Genomic DNA, 18,742 nt, shown 5'->3' on the forward strand with positions numbered 1-18,742 from the left:
TATTATCACTTCAGCTTCCCTGCTCACTTTAATTACCCAAGCAGTCCCATCAGGATGACATCTACTTCCAAGCACATTGTGTTGCCTCCTCCTACTCTGCAGATCCTCTCCTTGCTGCTGGAGTGCTGTGTTCAGCTCAGCACAGCACAGGCTTGCAGCTCTGGTCGGATCCAGCTTTGACAGTAAATACAGAGTGACAAAAAGCTGGACTGTGGAGAGCTGTGGTGTCCCAGTCCTGCACTGTGCTGGGAGTACATGAGTCTGTAACATTTCACTGTTATTAACAAAATCTTTAAAGCCCAAGTTATTTTGGGTAGGTACATTTTGGATTCCTAACTCAAAATCCTCTGAAGAGACATGAATTTTAGAAATTTATGGGGGAAAAAGGGGGGGTTCAAAGTACTTTCAGGTGATGGACACCTGAATTTTAATCTTAAATCAATATAATCTCTTCCCCTGCCTCAAGGTCTGTATTTTTGTCCTCAAGAACAGACAGCAGGGGCTCTAGGCAGGGTTCAGTTTGTCACTGTTCTTGAGATCAGCACTTGCATTTCCTTCCCCCTGACACTAGAACTCCTCTCTTTGCTGGAGCCTTTGAGGTTAACTCCACTTCCTTCAGGCCAGCAAGTGTCTTTAGATTATAACAGACTGATAGGAGGAGGTAAAGAGGAAGAAATATTCATCCCTAAGCAATGGAACAAATGGATCAGCTGAGCAGGAGGAAAGGTAAGTAAGGAAGAAGTTTGTAGGTAAATAATGTAATGGGATTTGAAAATGAAGATGATCAATCTAGACTGAGTGAAGGATTGGAAAAAGGAATATGGAAAACCTATTTTGGGGTATCAACATTAGATCAAATAACTGAGTCACTGACTAAGCCCTGGCCTGAGGTTAGGTGAAGGAACAAGACGTGGAAAATTACTGGACATTACAAGAGAAAGTGCTGAACATGATTGTTAAGAAGGTGAGAAAATCCCTAAAGTTACAGATAGCACCATGCAGGAGGGCTGGGTTTCACAGGTGGTGAAGGGGGAGTTTTGTGAGAAATGGAACAGAAGGCCCAGCTTCACAGATAATTGGGGAGGTGTTCTGCAGACCTTTGGGGGAGTAACATCTTGCGAGGCACCAAGGTAACTGCATCACTAAGACCACAAAAGGCACAGGTAAGGGTATCAGAACTGACAAATTTGGGATGGATGTAGCAAAACTGGGAGCAATGGGGAAAGAAGTGGTTAGATGAGTGTTGTGGAGGAGACCAGGGCAGAGGAAGTGGGTGGTAAAAAGACTGGGAACTGAAAAAGGGATATTAAGGTATAAACTGCAGGATTGGCACCATCTGGGATAGCCCTGCACTTTAACACTGGATCGAGACAACAAACCAAACCTTCCCTCTGATCATCTCACACAACCCAATCCTGCTCCTGCACCCCTGGGAGCAAGGCAAGCAGTGTGTCCTGTCCTCCTGGGCTGCCATGGGGCCGCCCCCACACCACGTGGCAGTGCCCAGCCCATGTTTTTCAGCATGCACAGCTGCCCATCACTCCCTGACAGATGGCACTGACCAGACTAAAAAGGACTTCTGCAAAATCACCACTGACTTCAACAAATTTCACTAAAACCTGCTGACAGCAACTAAATGTTTTTGCAAGGGAGGGTTGGGTTTTTCCCATGAAAGAAATGTGTGAACATTTAGATTTTTTTCCTGAAGACAGGACTGGGCCCTTGCTGCCCACAAGATATGTAGTTTTTGTCATGAATAAAATCATGGTAACCATTCATTAAAAATTCTTAAAAGCCCCCACAAAAGAAAATTGTTTCTCACAACTGTCAAAAGGGACTATGGGGCTTGTAAAAACCAATCAGTTTTTCACTAAATTCATTGTTCTCTGGTTCTCTTAATTGTATGGCCTTTTCAGACAATATTTTGGTACTTTTAATAAACCAGACAGCTTGTGAAGACCTCATCCCTTTCTTTGGTCTTCTCATCTCTGCACCTCTCAGTAATTCTTAAGTCAAATGAATGATTGTGTAATCCTGAATAGTGGTACAGACTTGAAAATGTCATCTAGGATCATCCTGCTTTTCATTGTGTCTGTGTAGGCTGCAGAATTCTGTCTTTGACATTGTATATAAAAGATTTATTTCTGTCATCAACTGAAGCACACCATATATACAGATTCTTCTTGAAACCTCCCGTGGTTGGTTAGATTTTTAACAATATTTCAGACTAGGAAGTGCCCAACACAGCAAACAGATACTTATTGTCTTTAATGAAAAATTATTTTTCATACTGTCATGCTAAACTTGAAGGTTCAGAATCCAGCTGCCTCTGAGTACCACTTTTTCTCTCATAAAGAATCCGGTGAAATTAAATATTCACTTCTCAGGAGGGGGCAGAGACGAGCGAACACAAGTGCAAACATTCATTTTTTCTGCTACATCGAGCCCTCTTTAATTATGTGGAAATTGACAGTTGTCATAATTCCAAATAATAGATTTCAGTGTGTAAATGACAGAAAAGCGTAAACCTCCCCTGGTGGCGATTGCCAGGAGGCAGGGAAGGGGTGCAGGCAGCCGTGCAGCCTCCTCAGGCACCAGGAACTCACAGAGCCAGCAGGGCAGGGGGCAGTGCTGGTGGGCACTGGGAGCTGGACCATGGCCAGGCTGCCTGAGAGCTGTGCTAAGGTCCCAAAATTGAACAGAAGCAATGGAATGTAAATCCTGCTCCCATCCCATGCATTTGGCAACGATAGCCTGGCTTTCTGTAGGATCATTTCTAAAATTTTGCCCTTACCATTACTAAGCACTAAGTATAAATTTTCAGAGGGATTCCAAATATTACAGAATATTCCTACAGGTTATCTGATTATGTCTTCTTCTTTCCTGCTCTTTTTGCTGTAAAGAATAAGTTGCTTTGACTCTGGTGAGAAGAATTTAGGTCTGGTTCAGAGTTTCACTGCATACAGTTTGTGTTCCTGAAAGCTTTGCTTAAAGGTATCCCAGTGTCCTCTTCTCTGCTGGAGTAGCAGAGGAGCAAAGAGATGTGTCAAGTTTAGGGTACCTGTAAACCTTCACAACTGCTGTTGTTGAAAACATACCTTTTACTAGGTAGTAGAGTGTTTCCAAGTACAGATGAAGTGCTTTACAGCTGGAAAAGGGGAAATACCAGTGTTGCTATGAGAAGTATTTGAAAGACTTTCACCACACTATTGTTGTGGAAATCCATATCAAAATCTTGAATTGAAAACAGAGGACATGCAGAGAGGGCATTCCCAAAAGAGCAGGTACACAGTCTGACTGTGGGAGGTTAACAGTTTAAGCTCCACAAAAGAAAGCTGAGAGTTGGTTCAACTCCTCTTGCAAAATATACCACCAAGTAAATAGCACAAAGTAAGAGGGGACAGCACTAAACCAGTTGTGGCAACAGATAGATTTGGAGCAGTTTTCTAGTTAGCAGAGCAGGCTGGTTGTGGAACAAGCTCACAGTAGTGTCAGACACATTTCGATGGACAGGAGAAGTGCCAAAGGTCCAGCAGCATGTGGGAACTGTCTCATCCCATTTGTTTCAGCCTCAGCTTTCTGTAAAAACATGCTGACTCCATGGTTTCAGCTGGGTTTTAACCACAGCAAAATTTCAAATATCTTGTATTCTCAGTTGTGAAGTTCATTAATTTTAAATCTCTTTGAAGTGAATAGAAGCAAAAATTCTTTGCTGTCTGAATGGCAAGTACTGGATCAGAAGGGCATGTTCCATCTTTTAGAAAGAAGATAACTTTGTGTGGTTGGAACTTCAAAAGTTGGCACTAGAAAATCTGATTTTTGGAAAGATAACAGGAGAGAGTGTTCACATCTTAATTTTCTAGTTTAGGCTTATAGCCAAGCTCTAAACTTGCAAAAATAAAGGAACATAACAAAATATGTGACAAAGGTGCAATGGTTTCACAACCATAATTTTATAGAAAGCCTGTTCGCTTATGTTAATGAAAATAGGATTTTTTTCTTGCAATATAGATGTTTTCCATCATGTTTTTTGTGAGTAATCAAGATATGCACTGAGTGAAATGTGTGATTACAGACCATTTAAGATATATATTTCTCTTCAGAGAAAAACACAGATAATTAACTATATAGTGAGTTCAGTGTTGCGTCTAAGAAACATGTTACTCCTAATGAGACCATTTCTTATTCTAGCAGAGACACTCTTGTAGTTTCATTAGTGAGAAACCTTCTGAGTGTTAATTATGAGAGCATAATAATGAAAATATGAGTCACAAATTAAAGAAAAACTGAAGGGCTGTGATATACAACAAACCCTTCTGATGTCACCACCTGTTCTGCTGAGGTGTTGAATACACTGCAATAACTATGTGTAGAAATGCTTCCAAATTTGCAAAGTCATCATTTAAAAATTGGGAAATGCCAAAATTTAAGATTATCTGCATAGCTGTATTTGTATTCCTTATGCATACACTTTCCATAATCTCTCAGCATTTTTTCCTTAGGACCCTGGCCTTCTTAAGTGCCAAGAGTGACCAGTTCTCACAGAGAGCTCCTCGGCACCTTCTGACACACTTTCTATGCTGTGTGTGGCACCAGTCTTGTTTGTCTCTCACTGTTCAAACTGTCTCAGAAGAGCAATAGTTCCTGCATAGACTTTTCTGTCACATTTATCACTGCTGTCTCTGAGGGCTTCACAATGACTAATTAATTTAACTTCACAAAGTCTTGCGAGATAAGGGATGGCATTTAATTGAGGGACACAGAGATGAAGGTCAAAAGTGTCCTTCATCGTGGAGGTGCTGCTGGGATACTCTGAATATGGTGCTTGAAACAAAATAACTTTTAATGTTCAAATTACAAATTATTCATCTCAGTTGCAATAAATAGTGCTCAGCATTTCTGTCAATCTGAACTTCAGGTCAGAACAGACACCTAAAAAATAAATGAATGGCAATGAAAAATTTGGTTAAAGTGCCTCACTTAATGAAAGAAGGACAGAAAATCTTTGACAGATGCAGAGCTCTAAAATGTGATTTTTCTGAGGCAGCTTTTAACATTTAGGATCTGTTTTCTTTTCCAGTAACTCCTCTGCTTCATTTTCCCTCTCCCTCCCAAAACTTGCTCCCATGGGTTCTGCCTCCTTATCCAGTTCTATTCTATTTCTGTTAGCTCACTTTCCAGGACTCCAGTTGAAAGTCCTTCACTTTAACACAGACTTCACTGGTCAGTATAACACCTTTCTCCATACTCCTCTGGGTTGCCTTTCCCTTCCCAGTAATGTCTCCCAAATTAGTTTCCTTCACTGAAGTTCCCACTTTTCCCCATCCCCACTGGCACTTTCTGTGCCTTTTTCCCACCTTTTTGCTGAGATAGAATCTGTCTAAAGCCTTCTCTAGCTGAAGTAGAGTAGGGAAAACATAACTCACATGGTTGAAGTTTCTCAGTGCTGGCAGTTGAGAACACACTCACAAAGCAGAATTAAACAACCCTAACAAGAGACAAACCCACTAACATACCAATAGCATCTCTTCAAAAATGTTCAGGAGTCCTAAATGTTGTCCCAAGCAGCTGATGCCCACCACAGCACAAGACAGCACATGTGCTGACCATCCATTAAGGCATCTGATTTAAAAAGCAGGAATTCTTCCAGACAATACATGAAAATAGTTAAAGAATATTTTAAGTATTCAAAGGCTGTAATTATAATAAGCATCATTAAGCTTCTCTAATTCAAATGTCCAAGATATGAGCAACCAAAATGTACAAACAAATATTGCTCAAAATTTAACAACATAATTCTGCCTGCAGAAACACACAAATCCCACTGATGTCAGTGCATTGTTTCTGGAGTCCATTATTTGGGGCTCATGACTGCAACCATAAAGTTGCATTAACAGTCTATTTGTGTGAAGAAAATTAACTCCCAAACTAAAGAGTATAAATTGCTCTATTAAAATTTTTATAAAGTGTTTGTGAGAGCAATAAATGAGTTCAAGAATAGTCAGAAAGCCACAATAATTTTTTAAAGAAGACAGTAAATTTATAGTAGAATTATTTCCATGGTACTGTGTATACATATACACATATATTATGTAAATAATAAATGTTGCGTTAGAGGCAAAAGAAGATTTTTAGGATATTGTTCAATGGCTGACAAGGATGAAGTCAACTGAAATGTGTTTCGGACCAGAGGATAAATCTTGTTTGAAGGCTTTCTAAAGCAGTCTTATAAATTTAGACCAAAAGCCTGGATCTATTTTATGTACTCTAGACTTCACTTTGGCTTCTGATCACAAGGAAACTGGTGTAAATCCTAAATATCTCCTTTGAAACCAACTAAGGTTTTCAGAATCCATGCTCCTAAATCCCAGAGAAGAATTTAACCCAAGGGCCCAAAGCCAGCTTTACTGAGCAGGAGACATTTGGTCTGGCTGCAGGGGGGAGAGACTGTGGCAGCTGGCCAGTTTTTCTCCCCAAGAAGTGATGTCAGACTAGTCAGTGGATCCCTTTGGGCATCAGACATCATGGGAATAGCCGGGCTCTCTTCTGAATGGGAGCTGCTAGAGCGAGCCAGCTGGCATCTCCTCTGGAAGGCTCAGGGGACATGGCCACCACCTACAAGTGCCTTCCTGGTTACTGGCCTTTTGTTTCAGGGCTGCTGGGACTCCCTCTCAATCCTCATTCTTTTTGCAATATAATGTAATTTAATTTATGACCACAAAAAAATGAAACAAGAAAGGGAAAAGATGAAAAATATTATGCTAAATACAAGCAGTCGTATACTTGAAAATGTAAACATCAAACAATTCCCTGGATATGTAATTACAGGCAGCTTCAAAGATGGAAAGGCACATTTTTGCAAATGCACCATATTTTGTATCTGCTGCTTTTGCCTGAAGGATAGTCTGGTTTTCTAGAGGAGCACAGCAAACTGCTTTTAAAGGGATCATCAACCAGAGTTTGCGGCTAATCACTCGGTGATCCCAGGAGACATTCCAGAAGCATAACATGGAAAAGAAAATTAAAATACAAAAGCCAGTATTGCACATCTCCAGCGTGCTCCTCTTTCCTTCCCAAGAAACCAGAAGCATGACGTGCTGCCAACCCACACATTGGGGTGGGAGGTAACAGGAGGAGCCTGCCTCTGATACATTCTCCCTTCGCAGCTCTATGAAATTAGAATTGGAAATGACATCAGGAGGAAATACGTCTGCTCCTACTCTGTGGCGTCTGGTACCAGAGAGGGAGCCAGAAAGGCTGTGCTGGGAGGCTGAGCTAATGGCACCAGCTGTGACCACATGATCACAACAGGTTCCCATCCCCAGCACTGCTGCAGTCCCCTCTCCTGGGAGCTGCACTGGGCTGCTGTAAACGGCTCCTCCTCTGGCTGCTGCTCTCAATCAGGCCCCAAAGTCCTGCCTCTGGAAGAGAGATGCACATGGAGCCCCAGGTCTCCCTCCACACATTTGGAATCCACTGCCAGAAAGAGCTCGTGTGGTCTTTCGTGACAGGGTGAGTTTCCCAGTGTCCACTGCTCCCAACAAGCCCGGAGCGCTGCGGAGTGACCTGCCTCCAGGGAAGCTCCAGTCTGGCCAGCAGGAAATCCTCTTTCAAACCCCACTCGGGTCATCCTTCTAACGGTCTTAGTCCTCTTCCCTGAGAAGGGAGAGGCTTTCTGTGTGGTGGTTGCTGTGGCCTACACATCAGTTTGTCAAATCTTCACCACATCGTTAGGAGCAGAGTCCCCTGGCTGTCAGAGCTCTGGGGCAGCGCAGTGAACAGGAGGGACACGGCTCTTCCCTTGTCCCAGTCTGCTGCCTTGGGCAACTGCCACCTTTGGCTGTTCCATGGAAGAACCACCTAAAAGCAAGCTCTGAGGAAAAGCTTCCTGAGTAGATATCCAACTTCTTAATCATTTTCTAAAACATTTTTCACCTCAAATAAAAGAGCACGAAAGATTCAATACTGACTAAGATCCAGAATGTTTGAGTTGTGTGCACTTTTGACCAGCTTGCAGTTTGTGAAACATGTCAGCCTGCTTGTGAGGAGGAGCAGATCCTTCCTCTGTAAGTATTCTTTGTACCAGCTAAAAGGATACCTTGGCCAAAATATGCCAAGGTCAGGTTTTAGAGAAGTCTTTGAGGAGGAAATAATATTTTTATAATTTCAATTTAGAAATTTCTAATTTAATTTTTCTAAACATCTTCCTTGAATAAATGGAGGAAAAAAAGCCAGAAAGGATACCAAAAAAAAAAAAAAAAGAAAAATCTGGCAGTACAAGGTTGAGCCGAGTCCAACTCTCATTTGAGTTCCAGTGTTCATGTTTGGACAACACAAGGAAAGTCAGAAACAAGAGTCCAAGGCTTTCTCTGTGAGTAATTTAAACTCATGTTTAAATCTCCCTTGTCTGTGGCAGATCATTTTACCTCTGGCAAGTAGTTTCTGGTGTCCTAATTCCTAAACAGGCATTTATTATCTCCAGGCTTCTACAACAATGCTTGTCTCAGAGTGAGTGTGGGGTTTTGTGCCTGCATTTGATTTGTCTGATACTTGAAAGCAAAGGGACTAAATTAAAACCAGCGAAACCATCTTCTTAGAATTGGGAAGAAAAATAGTAAAACTTCACTGCTTACATATTAGGAATACTTTCTCAGTAATTTTTACTTTTAAAAGTTAGCAACTGGAGTTTGTCTGTGGCTAAATCCTTGGCATAACATATAGCATTTATCTCCTTTGAGTATTTGTTTCCATTAGACTGACCTTAATTTTTCTTTTTTTTTCCTTTTTCTTTTCTTTTTTTTTTTTTTTTTTTTTTTTTTTTTTTTTTTTTTTTTTTTTGTGGGCAACAATAGAGCAACATCAATATTTTATATTTCAGATAAGGGAATCAGGTTAGTTTTTATTATTACCCCAAGACATTTGTTGTGCAGAGGACCTAAGGGTAAGTTTTATAGCAGATAAAATTAGTAGCTACAAAAATAAACCGCAGGCTTGAAAGGCAGAAAACTCTAGAGGTAATGAATGAAAAAAAATTAAGTTATAAGAGAGAATCTACTGCTAGCCATATCAAAAATTCATCCTGTTGAAATACAGATTTTTAAAAATTAGCATGAATTAATGGGAATCTCTATGCAGCAGTTGGATAAAATCCATGTTCTGGTTTACAAGTGCATTGCCATATAAACAGAAAAACATATGCTAAAGAAATATAACAACACAGGTAAACAAAATACAGTAGCACATACACACAGATTTCTTCGTTCAACAAGCCTAAATCTGATGTGATTTTTAAATAATATTTGCTATTTATCTACCTTTTTTGTTGATTGGGGGACTGGTTATTTCCCAGTAGTTAAATGCCAACACTCATTAGATGATTCATGAGTTGGAAAACAGTGTCTTCTTTCCTTATTCCACACAGTGTTTGGCTGACAGAGTCCCTCCTATGCACATTTAATGAATAAATATTTCAAAGCAATGGTGTTGCTCCCCAGGTTTTCCAGCCTTTCTTTAGGCTGATGAGTGAATGGAACTGGCTGGACCCAAACCCCCCTGGTCACTGCAGGGGCTCCCACAGGCACAGCCCCACCCAGGGAACACGAGCAGGGCTGAGCTGGCGAGGCTGGAAGGCCATGGTTCAGCTGTGCCCCAGGGGACACAGCTCCTACAGGGACACTGAGCAAGGGCACAGCACGTCCTCCCCTGGTGCCAGCCACCTCTCCTGTCCTCCCCTGGTGCCAGCCACCTCTCCTGTCCTCCCCTGGTGCCATACACCTCTCCTGTCCTCCCCTGGAGCCAGCCACCTCTCCTGTCCTCCCTTGGTGCCAGCCACCTCTCCTGTCCTCCCCTGGAGCCAGCCACCTCTCCTGTCCTCCCCTGGTGCCAGCCACCTCTCCCGTTTGCTTCATCAGGCAGGGCGCAGGAGGAGGAATAATCCTGAGCATGAGGGTGAGAAGCAGCAGAGCTGTGCCAGGGCTGTAAGAGCTCCTCAAAAACACAAGCCAGGCAAGGAAAGGGTTACTTGACCCATCCCTTCTGTCCTGCAGGTAAAACAAGTCTGTTTCTTTACAGATGCAGGTTAACACTAAACAATTCCGCAATACAATTCTGATTAACAATTCCCTACCAAGAAAACAGTGATTCATTCATGTGACTAAAACATGAGTTGATCTTGTCCACATTCTCTGCACTCCTGCTTTATTGCATTTACTGAATAGCACTCCCTGGTACTCACAACATCTACAAAAGGTGAGATATATACATCCATCATTATGCTAAAGATGCAAAGCAGCAGAGTAGGGAGGAGTGTAAGGGATCCTGTTACTTGTGTTTTTGCAAACAAATCCAGTGTAATGCAGCCCAGGAGCTGCCTTTCAGAACAGCTGCAGGCTCCTGCTCTACTAATTCTCCTTCCAGACAAACTCAATTTAAGAGCAGTTTTTGAGTAAGAGCTGAAAAGGAAGGAGTTGTTCTTCATTTAGACTAAACATGGAGACCTGTTCAGTTATTCTTACCATAAACAAGCCTTCATCAGCCTGTACATCATTTGAACCTGTTCAACTTTAATCCCAACAACACAGGAACTAAAATTAAAAACACTTTTTCCCTTTTTTTCTTCTTAAAGGGAAAATCACAGAAAATATTTAAAATCCAACATATGCCTGCAGATATCAATCTGGAGATTCTTTAAAATTTTGGGAAATTATAAAAGAATTGCACCTATTATGCTCTATTTTTTTAATATGTATGTTTTAAGAATAAATTCTCAGTTACTAAATATCCCCATTACTAAGAACATGGGTATGAAGCCTTTGGTGAATGAAAAATATTCTTTCAATAAAGACTAAAGATCAGATAAAAGTGCCCAAGCACCTTGGATATTACCTTATTTCTGCACTGCAGGTTTGTTTTCATATAGCTTTTATACTGCTTTTTATCCTGTTGTGTCTCAGTTTTGTGACTCTACTCACTTCCAGTTTCTCTAATTTCAATAAAATAAGAGGAAGCCCAATTCTATTTTGGTTTAATTACTGCCTTCAGATTTCATAGTCCTCCTATTCAAGAGGTTATGGCTGGGTCTAGTTCAAAGCCATGGCCCCAGGTGAATCACGAGGGGAGGATGAGGAGAGCACTTTCTGCAGGGCTTAGGTGTGGGGCTCTCTCAGTCTGGAGCAGTTTGGGGAAGCTCAAAGTCAGAGAAGCAGCTCTCATCAAAGTTCACCTCTGGTGGGGTATTTTCTTATTTTACATTTGTTTTTACTTTAGTAGTTTAGTACTGCCACACTTGTGCCAAAACACTATCCTTCTATCCGAGTGGATTCTGAATTTTACACCTGTATTTAATTCTGAAAAGGCTAGAAAACTTGTACTGGTTGTTCGGGATGTATAGGACACTGGAAAAGTCTTAATAAGCATATTAACTGTGCTCTTAATGTATAGAAAACCAGTTTGAGGAATGCCTGGTATCAGGACTTGCTCAAGAGTGCTGGCTTGGTGTCTTGGGAAAGATGCACACAGCAGCAAAGTGAAACATTCCAGATGGAGAGAAGAGACGAGAAAGGGACACTTCTGAAACCAAAGAAATGCAGTAAAGTAGGTGCAGTCTGGAGCATGCTGTTGCAAGAATTAAAAGTGTGCATATGGTTTCTTTAAAGTCTAGTTCTAAGTACTGTTATTATGATGAGTGCGGAGAACTCTCAGGAATTAAAACACCATTAAAAATTCAGAACCTCCAATGTCAATATCTATTGCTTGATAAAACACACTACAGTGATTAAAGTATGATTGATAACATGCAACTTCAAAAGTCTGTTTCCTGAAGATGGAAAAAGCAGTGAACACCCAGTCAATGGCATTACCTCCTATGGCAGCTGTGGTATTGATTTCCAGCATCAGTCAAAGTGCTGGAAGCAAAGCCAAAGCATCTGTTATCATTATTCTTCCTGAACCTCTATATCATAGTTAGTCTGTCAACTCCAGGGTACACTCCAAAGTTGCATATTTTAATATACTCTTCAATTTTAATATACTCTTTAATTATCAAGCTGTACAAATAGTTCTTTTCTAATAGTCATTTTTGTTTTCTTTAATTGTGAGACACCTGATCAGCAGGTGTCTCCAGCTCATCTCTTTTTCACCAGCCCACTGAAGATATAAATTAACTCCTGGGTGAAATTTAAAGAAATGTAACAGGGAATTTTAATTGTGGTTTGTTTTGGTTTACTTCTTCAAGAACGAAGTTACCCTCAGTAAACAAAAGGATCCTTGACAAAAGTCCCTTTGTGTTTTTACTTTGCTACAAGTGGGGGATGCCTAAGTTAGCAATTAAGTCCTTAGGGGTACTGTGCTGGATAAATGTGCTTCTCCAAAGAAATGCAATGAGACAACTTGTGTACACTACAGTCAGCTGCAGACAGCATTCCTTTCAGGAGCTTTGATTAATATGCCACTGGATCCTGGTAAGATTAATGAACTGTGAAGGATATGTGGACACTGTCTCTTCATTTCAAAGAAGAGTGTGAAGAATTTAAATAAATATAACATTTAGATGGGCTACTTTATGAGGATCTGATTGACTGTTTCAGCCTTTATAAAGCCTATAAAGGGACTTTAACTTGTTGTAGGAGTGGTTTTTGAGCATGCAGTTTTTAGGCAGTAGTTATGCTGGTCAAAGCTAACAACAAGCTATTATTCCAACAAGCAATTAAACTTATGCCACATGAGCTGAATAGATCTGTATCAGCTACCAGGTGAGGGTATAACATTTTAGGGGTACTCTGAAAAGATTAATTTATTGTAATATGACTTCTCTGAGAGCTGCTACATAACAGGTATAAACCAGAAGGGTAAATGGAAAAAAACTCCAGAAGGTCAAAAGAAATTTAAAAAAATATCTGGATGCAGCAGTAGATTTTCTGTGACATAACAATCATAAAGAAAATTTTAATGTCTATCAATGAATTGTAGGTCTCATACCAAGTTTGTTTTTCACCTGCAATTTTTGGCTTAAGTATTTTTTGCCATGGGAATCTTCCACAGGGCAATCTTGATTTACTGCAGTCAAAATACCACTGTCAACCACAGAGAATTAATTAAGTTCATTCAATGACTAGGAATTTCAATGTTTCCAATGCTTGTGACAAAATATTATAGCCTTGCTGAGTTTAAAGTAGTGCAAATATTCATGTGCTACTGGTTAGAAACATTTTAAACTGATAAATATTTACTTCTTTAAACAAAATCTTCTTTCTGTTGCTTTTGCATTTGCTGTACTGCCTTACCCCTCTCTGTAGACCTGCTTTACATTTTGAATTACGTAGGCTATACAAGACTAAAGCATGACAAGGAACCTAAAGACGAATGGGAAAACCACTCCACAAGCCTTCCTCCCTTAAAGATCCAGTAAAAATTTTGGTCCATGGACGTGGTTAATCCAGCTCATTGCCTAAGCTGTAGAACAAACTTCTGGGTAAATCTAATTTCTACCAGTTTTGCCAGATTCAGTCATTCCTGAGTGAGGCAATCGATCAAATATCACAAACAGCTGAAGGGGAGGGAGCCCCCTGGAACCAGGAAGAAAGCTTTTCCATGTTCATCAGAGCTTAAATCTCCAGCAATCAATTCAATATGGCTAAAGTAATTTTAAATTTACCAGTTCTTTTAGAATTATTATTTTTTAGCTGCATATGATGATCATCAATCACAAAGCACAGGCCACAGTCAGGAGAGAGGTTTAAAGTCACCATGAACAAGACCATTACCAAAGGCCTTTAAATTAAAAATTAAATATATTTGTATATTCCCTTCCCTGACAATCAGCAATCTAAAATAATGGAGCCAGTGACATGAAATTTTGAATGTCTGTGGAAACAGCTGTCCCAAATTATCCTGTGTATTTAAAGGCTGGCTCTCTAGGCAGTGGTGCCAATGTATGTCCCAGAGCAAATACTTTCTCTGGTCCAAAAGCTGAAAGGAGGAAAACTGGGCTTTATCAATCTTTGAACAGAGTGGGACTTTCTTTCCTAGGATATTCTGACAGACCTTTTTTTTTAATCTTTGCTAAGTTTGTAAAAATCCTGACATTAAAGAGATCTCAGTTGTCAAATTGGAAATATTTGCTTTGCACAGTTTCAGGTGAGTTTGCCAGAACCTGCTTTTTTCCCCTCAGGCTGGTGGAACCCCTGGGCCAATTTTTTGCTGTCATCTACAATGTATTTAGTGAAATAGCATATGTGTCACTTAGTCATTCATATGAGCAGTACCCGGTGGTTCAGAGGCAGATAAACCTGGGGAATTATTGCATTTGATGCAAACCCACCAGACTTAAATTTTCATTCCATTGTTCTGCATATTAATATGTATTAATTGTCACATAAAGCCATCAGTGAAAGTTTGGCCCTTGGAAAAACAAAGGCAAAATTCTTGCTGGCTTGAGCAGAGCTGGGTTTCAGGCAAAGTGAGTAGAAATCCAATCCAGTGGCAATGCTGATACCCTAAGAACTGATCTGGAATAATGTGAAGAACTCCAAATGGTTCTGTCTAAAAAAAAAAAAAGCTGCTTTCTCTTCTCTGTCTGTCCCACAGTATGTTCTTTGTTATCATCTGTGAATCACCAAACATCCTTTGTGACGTTTATATGGCAGAGTTATAAATAACTCTAACACTTGCACGTTAAACAGAAGGTGATTTACAAAGTGCTGCTCAATCTGACAGCTGTTACTACAGCACAGTCAGAGTAGATTACTTGCAAGTTTATTTTAATTATAGATAGGCCTACACTGAAATAATCACCTATCCTGTAGCAGGACTGCAAAATAGTGGTAAATAATAGAATGAGCTCTGTTTGCCTGTGTAAAAGACAGAGCCTTCACAAAGGTAACTTGTGTTCAAACATCAAATTGTCACCTGCCTCTTCTTAGCAGATTTCTGATCAAGCAAATTCACATCCAGAATTTGTTAGACTTCTACTCAAAATGTAGTGACTATTCAGGAAAAACACATTTAAAAAATGATTAAACAAATTTCAACCTTCACAAGGCAAAATTTGCCCTTCAGTCTAAAACCACTGACTGGACTCAAATACTAAACCAGCAAATTTTTCTTTGAGGAAAAACTGTCATCAGTAATGAGAATAGTTCTGCATTTGTCCTATGGAAACAAAGGATGAAATGCATCAAAACTCTTAAAATTGCTTAAAGCCCTTGAATCACCTGCATGATTCAAAATAAGAATGTGATAGGGATCATAATAATGACAGTTATGGGACCATGTTTTGAACTGTCTGAATTCTGATCTCTAGAAATTCCTTACTTACAGTAAATACTGGAACCTTTGTAGCAGTCAAAAAAAGTTACATTGTTCTTTCATGAATATGTAATTGTAATAACCTATCAGAATAATAAGTACTTCAAAAATAGTAATGAAAGACAACTTCAGTATGTGCACTGTAATACTTGTACTCTGCGTTTCCTAAAATAGGTCACAGGGAGAGAATCTCTGGTTCAATATTAAATGGTAAACCTGGATAGAAGGTGCTTCACTTCTCTGAGAGGATGTGACCTTCTAACTGAAAATGACTCAAGAGTAGTTTCAGATACTATTTTCAGTGACTCTGTCTTTGGACACATTTTGTCATGAAGTGATTCTTACAACTGAATAGCATAGCAAGGTTACATGTGTGCTCTGATTCAAACTTCAAGCTACAGTAACTTCTCTGCAGTAGCCTAACTTGTACATATGAATGTTCTTAAGAAAATTTGTGTCAGTCTCCCTGTGGCCTGTGGCCCATGAGGGCTGACTTGTTAATCCTACACTCTCTGCTGCTTTGTAGGAATGGTCATTATAAATCACATTCTGCCCCAAAGTAGATACAGATGGAATCAATTAATTACTGCTTGCCTGCTCTGAGAATGATCATCAATGCAATACAGCTGAGCAACACTAATCTCTGGTAACATATGGAACCATCAACAAAAACTGTATCTTGTTACCCAGGGGAGGCAAAAGTTTTGGAATCCTTTGAGGCAGGTGGCCTCCCTGAGCTGCCTGCAGTCACAGCCAGCTGATAAAAAAGCCAGGAACCAGAATCGGATCTTCCGCACTGCTTAGGTTACTTATTCCTTTTATGGGAATTCTAAAATCCCTAAATGGGATTTTGTGAAATAAAGTCACTGCCAAATGTAGATTTTGGTGAAAACAAACAATTTCACTGAAGGAAGTAGCAACTTCCAGAATCAGCAGATGAAACAAAGAGCCTGCTAAAAGCCTAGCCATGATCCTGGATGGTAGAACAAAATGTTGAAGGGGCAAAAGGTTGGGTTTTTCACTCTAGATTTGCCTAATAAAAGATATAGTTTAGAATTATATGCTCTGATAAACCTCTGGGGTTCTTGAGATCAAAACTGGACTTCATATAGCAGACAGCTCCTGCTGTATCCAGGTATCTCCAGATGAAAGGAATACACATGAACACAAATCTGCTCAGAAATACAACTTTGAATGCACTCTTTGGTGGGTTTACTGCTCATTGCAGAGAGTCGTAACTCTTTATGTTTAGAAAGGTAGCTGTTTGCAGTAAGGCAGCAAGAGTCCCTCAGGGAAAACACTTCTGCTACCAAACTGGCAGTCAAGCCCAATCCAGAACCTGAGGGAAAGATGCATCTCCAAGTGGAAGGGCTTGCTTTTGAAACCTTAGCTAAAAGTAGTCCTTTGTATTTTAAATCCTCTTCTTAAATAAAGGTAAATCCTTATTATGTCTAATATTTTGAAAACTTAAAACAATTTTTCATTAAAAGGGTGGGAATTTTTAAACAGTCACATTTTCAAGTGCCTGCAAAGCAACTTTATAGAATGGAATATGGATTTTTGAAAGCACCCTTATTTTCATATTTCTTTTCAGGATCAGTAGCTAAATCTTATTTTTGGTATTACAAGATTTTTTTTCACCTGAAAAGGGTAGTACAGGAAACCTGAAAACTGTATTGTTCTCTTGACTATGAATTTTATCTCACAAGGCATCTTTTTTTTACAGCTCACCATTTTATTTCCTTGGAAACTTCTCTGACACCAGTCTCTTCACAAGGAGAAACAGGAATTTTCTGTCACTCAGAAAAGAAAGGGGTGAGGAAAGATCTATTTTAATTCCTAAATGGAAAGTTGGATGAGTCTTTCTTAGAAAAATAATTCCAGTTTAGGTCTATGTGGGGGGATAGAATATAGATAGTGTAGAAAGCAATCTTACCCCTAAGGAGTTGCAGCTGGGCCAATTATCAAAGATTAGGAGCAGGCCTGACTTTAACAGGCCACCGCTGTAACTAATGAGAATAAGAGAGCTATAAAAGCGTGGGTTGGTTGGTTAACAAGGAACACCCCGAGGTGGGAAGGGAACTGGAGTTAGTTGGCTACCTGGTGAGGGAGAAAGCGTGTGCTTGGAGGAGCTGCTCACCAGAAAACACCAAAAAGGTATGAAACTTTTGTGATAAAGAGATGGTAGTATGGAACTCCTGCTATATATATGACAACAGGTCTACTTTAACAAAGAACTTCAAACAGTAACATGAAGTGCTGGAGTCAGGCCATTGGAATGAAAGTAATTATGAAGACCTCGTAATGCTGCAAATGTGCATCTATCTCACACAATGTGTACTAAAGAATTATTTTATTCTAATGTTTCAGTGGTTTTGGTAAAAACATTCAAATATGTAATTCAGATAATCAGAAAACTTTCATACATGTATATTTCTGTGTTTCAAATGTGCAGTCCTGGAAAAGGTGGAAGATTTTTCCACACATCTAATCGCTGTGCCTCTCTCTGTTTATAATTCTCAAAAATAACTGAATCTTCACAAACCCATTTAGCTGGTTTTCTGCTTTTCCATGAAAGCAGTTGCATTCAGCTTTGCAGGTAGAATTCTAGATGCTTGGTATGAAGGCTAAGAATTTTGTTATGCATTTTCATTGTTGGGTTATGTTATGCCAATAAATGTATGAAAAAGCAAGATTCATTCATAAAGGGAGTCATACAAGGGAAGGTTAAACCTCCCACCTTGTGCTTTATTTTAATTTGTTTCATTTTAATATTGTTGCCCTAAAAATATTTAGAAGGCTCAACATTTTATTTTTAAAGTATTAAAAAAAGTGTGTGTGTGTGGTAGGGGGACCTTGCTGTAGTAGACAAAGGCTCATGGACCACAGAGCGTCTTGACAGGGAGGGCTTGATCTGTGTCTGGACAGTTCCTGTTTCCAGGAGGGAGGGGATCCAGCTCCAGGTGAACCTGTCTCTAGAGATCCCTGATGCACAGACCCTACACTGGCCACCAGCATAAGCCAGCAGCCAATGCCACCTCAATGACAATTTTTCTTTTTCACACTGAATTCCAGATTAAGAGGAGTTTTGTCCGAGTGAGCTACAGTTACTCCAGTAGATCAGGCACTGCCTGCCACCGCTGTTTATGTTGCCTTTAAATTGATCTATGTTTAGAAGTTCAAAGAAAATTTTGCAGAAACTAACAGGCAGGAGAGGGAGAAAGTACTTAATTTCAAGATCTGATTGGGGCTTAAGCTACTTTTTTCACTTTCACTCTACATGGTGCAATTCTTCTCAGGCTTTCCTTCATGCTAAAGGATGACATCTATTAACTGGAGTGACATAATGCAGGCGTTTGCATGCAAGGGATTAACTTAGTCCTGGTCAAACCTTGTGAAAGGCTGAGCACCAAAAACCAGTGCAAAGAAAGGATGGCAC

The 18,742-nt window shown here is 39.9% G+C and overlaps 1 protein-coding gene and 1 long non-coding RNA gene across 5 annotated transcripts in view; one reads left to right on the forward strand and one right to left on the reverse strand.

Annotated features, from left to right (window-relative positions):
- LOC119706873 overlaps positions 1 to 18,742 on the forward strand; it is a 210,086-nt gene that overhangs the window by 168,017 nt on the left and 23,327 nt on the right. For both annotated transcript variants that reach the window (XR_005258621.1, XR_005258620.1), the window contains exon 3: positions 17,030 to 17,118. This is a non-coding gene — a long non-coding RNA (uncharacterized LOC119706873). The remainder of the gene's footprint in view (positions 1 to 17,029; positions 17,119 to 18,742) is intronic.
- SHISA9 (shisa family member 9) overlaps positions 1 to 18,742 on the reverse strand; it is a 177,761-nt gene that overhangs the window by 115,651 nt on the left and 43,368 nt on the right. The gene's annotated exons all lie outside the window — the stretch shown is intronic.

This window comes from Motacilla alba, chromosome 14 (genome assembly GCF_015832195.1).
Source record: "Motacilla alba alba isolate MOTALB_02 chromosome 14, Motacilla_alba_V1.0_pri, whole genome shotgun sequence".
In the NCBI taxonomy this organism is placed as follows: Eukaryota; Metazoa; Chordata; class Aves; order Passeriformes; family Motacillidae; genus Motacilla; species Motacilla alba.